The sequence below is a fragment of the Myotis myotis genome, unplaced genomic scaffold, assembly GCF_014108235.1.
Source record: "Myotis myotis isolate mMyoMyo1 unplaced genomic scaffold, mMyoMyo1.p scaffold_m19_p_7, whole genome shotgun sequence".
Taxonomy (NCBI): domain Eukaryota; kingdom Metazoa; phylum Chordata; class Mammalia; order Chiroptera; family Vespertilionidae; genus Myotis; species Myotis myotis.
The window spans coordinates 69,592,888-69,596,338 of record NW_023416379.1 but is presented as its reverse complement, the minus strand read 5'-3'; the positions used below and the strand labels follow the sequence as shown (position 1 = coordinate 69,596,338).

The following is a 3,451-nucleotide window of genomic DNA, read 5'->3' as shown; positions in this document are numbered from 1 at the left end:
TGATTGCATTACAAGATAGATAACAAAATTATGTGCTTCCTTGAAAACCTTCAAGGGATCTGGAAAGGAGGATTACCTCGGTCATTTCAAAGGTATGTTAATCTCCAGCACAAGAACAATGAACAGGGTTTACTAAGGCATAAACTTTTTTATATAGGCCTAGGCAAGATTACTCACCATGACCTGCTCAGTTAGGAATGCATGATCAGATCACCCTGCACTGTTTCTTTCTGTTAGATTTATTACAAAGTCCCTTTTGGTGGTAGTTCAGATGAGGAAAGGTAACTGTAAAGTATTGCTGTTTCTCTGGTGAAGTTCTAAACAGAATAGGGTTGATGGGATTAGTGGCATTGGCGCCTACAGCAAATTAGATTTTTGAGTTTGTGAGTAGCAGTGAAGCAACAGGGATGAAGGAAGGAGATTTGCAAAGGGCACAGAGTTGGATATACTCCCTTGTCTTACCTGAGAGGTTTTGTAGATCTTCAGCTCAGTCACTCCAATAGCAATATCAAGACTGGTAAAGCAGGTGACTCGGAACTCTTTTCTCCTCTCTTACCTGGAAATTCTTAGTTAACTCAGTAGGCTCTTTTTCTATTTTTATTCTCCGGTCCAGTTATTTCTCAGGACTCTATTTATTTTTATCTTATTCAGTTTATTACTTTTATGACATACCTATTTCCATAATCTCCTTTGTCACCTTGATGCTTGGAGCACCCACCCTGTGTCTTTATTTTAGATCTTTCTACTAATCTTTCAGGTTGCTGACTCACAATATTGCTAAATAAATGGTTTAAAAATTAAACTCCTTTCTGCAAATCTATATATATAAAAGCCTAAGTTACTGGCTGACCGGCCAGTTGCTATGATGTGCGCTGACCCCCAGGGGGCAGATGCTAATGCAGGAGCTGCCAAGCTGCGGTCACTTGGCAGCAGTGGTTCTTGGCTGACACACCTGGAACCAGAGAGGAGGGAGCTTGAGGGGTGCATCGCTTGACAACCACCCTCTCTCAATCTGGGACCCCTCAGGGGATGTCGAAGAGCTGGTTTCAGTCCGATCCCCGCAGGCCAGGCCGAGGGACCCCACCAGTGCACGAATTCATGCACCGAGCCTCTAGTTATTAAATAAAAGACAAAATTCACACTTTGAAAATAAATGGAATATTTGAATACATATAGTGTAAACAGGGTATCCAAATAGCCATTAAATATGTAAAAATATATACACTTTTATTCATCAGTGAAAATACAAATTAAAACACATTTGATAAACCAGTACAAATCTAACAGAATGGCTAAAATAAAAATATGGAAAATTCCAAATGATGACAATGATATAGAGCAACTGGTACTCTCAGATGTTGCTGGGAGAAATTTAATTTTTCTATGGGACAAGGAAACAGACTCTAAGATCTTCACCTAATAGCAACAATAAGAAAAAACATTAAGAGGGAATGGATAATTCTGAATATAAAATGTCTACCAGAAGGATTTTTCTTTTGACATATTTATTTGTTTGTTTTTGGTTTTGCTTCATAAAAACGAGGCCTCAAAAAAGTGATTAAAAACTCATAACTGTTCCTCTCCATGGAAATCTTTAGTAAAAGGTGAAAGATTTATGAGATCTGAAGAGAAACCAGAGTATAACACAATTTGTTTTTACACCTAGAGTTGAGTCTTACACAGAAGACAGGAATCACTAGCGTAGGTTGCCATAAATACAAGAAAAATTTTAATAAAAGCACATCCCTCCCTAAATCACTGTGGTTTATTAAAATTCTGAATTTTTGAGAGTAAATCATAAAACATGAAATATTTCTTAATTTAAATAAAAAGAGGGGTGTGTGACAGCTAGGTTCCCCATTACTTTTGCTTCCAGTGATGGAATTTTTACCATAGACTTCAAAACTTTTATTATAGGTGCTTTAGAATTTTACATAGAGACCAAAGCAGAGGCCACCTTCCAGTAATTTGAGGACTAGGGGCCCAGTGCACAAATTCGTGCACCTTGAAAGGAACTGTGGACCACGAGGGTGCTGTCGGCACAGGGGCAGGTCTCGGCCCATCCTCCATGACCCACCCAGCCCCTGGTCCCCTCTCTGCTGGCAGCCGCACTCCCATTGTCCTCGCTCCCATGTGCTGACGGCGCCTGCCCTGCTCGCACCTGCTCACAGTGCAGAGCAATTGGGGCCAGCGCCAGCAGCCAGTGCAAGTGGGGCCAGTGCCGTCAGTGGTTGTGAACAGCAACTGCTGCCATGATCGCCTCTCAGGAGAAGGGGGAGGTGGAGAAGCCCTCACGGGTTATTGGGGCCCACAGGCACCACTTGCACCTGCTGACAGCACCGAGTGATTGGGGCCGGTGCCATGCACCAGCAGCAGGCGCGAGCAGTAGTTCCAGCACCAGCAGCAGGTGCAAGCGTCGGGAGGAACCATGGTGCAGGGGAGAAAAGAATTTTCATTAACCACCAGAGGCTCGCCCTGATGACAGCAATTCGCATCCTGCCTTGGTCTGGTGCTCCACTGTCCTCCACCATCCCACTGCAGCCGGTGCCCACCATGTTCCGCACACACCCCCTGGTGGTCAGCACACATCATAGCAACCAGTTGGTCGGTTGTTCCGCCATTCAGTCAATTTGCATTTTAGAGTTTTATATATATAGATGATGATGATGTTTTAGCAATTTGAAAAATAATTTAAAATAGCAAAAATTAGTACACTTCAATTATAAAAAATTTTCAAGTATGGTTAGGAAAGCTTCTGGACATTTTCCCCATACACTATAAAGTGTGTATAATATCATCTTAGTAGGATATAATTTAGAGAGCTAAAAGAAATGTCACAGACATATATGTGTGGTAGAGATTGCTAAAGGTCATCTGGCCCATATTTTCCTTCCTTTAGGAAAACTTATACCCAAATCTCACCAGATGCCACATTTCTAGAAACACCCTGAGGTTCTATGACTTCAATATAAATATATATGCACGTCTGTCCTCTGTGAGACATGTATTATTTCTTATCTAAATCTCTAGATTCCTATTATATTTATTAAGACCTTCACATGAACTGGAAATAAATTAATCATATGTTTATGTGGAGGATCCATGCTATGTTCTGATTCACATCACATATAGATAGAATTCTGTGTGCTGTAAATCACTTCATATTCTGGTGTTGGGATGGTGCTAGGGGAAGTGCGGTAAGCTATGATGAACACTAGCTAGATGCTCACCTATCCTGATTCCTCTTGCTTTGGTCACAATTCTCAGCCCCTTCTACACTTGTATTGGACCTATATAACTAGATATTTCACTTTTATTAAAAGTAAAAAAAGAAACAAAAACAAACTTGACAGCGTGATTGTAATCAGTTTTTCTCAAATAAAGAAACTGAGGCTCCGAGGCCTAAATATATATATATATATATATATATATATACACACATTTTATAAAT

General features: G+C 40.7%; 1 non-coding gene across 1 annotated transcript; it reads right to left on the bottom strand.

Annotated features, from left to right (window-relative positions):
* Nucleotides 1–1,526: 1,526 nt before the first annotated feature.
* On the bottom strand, nucleotides 1,527–1,642 carry LOC118660925. The gene has a single exon (XR_004969090.1). It is a non-coding gene; the product is annotated as a U5 spliceosomal RNA (small nuclear RNA).
* Nucleotides 1,643–3,451: the final 1,809 nt, after the last annotated feature.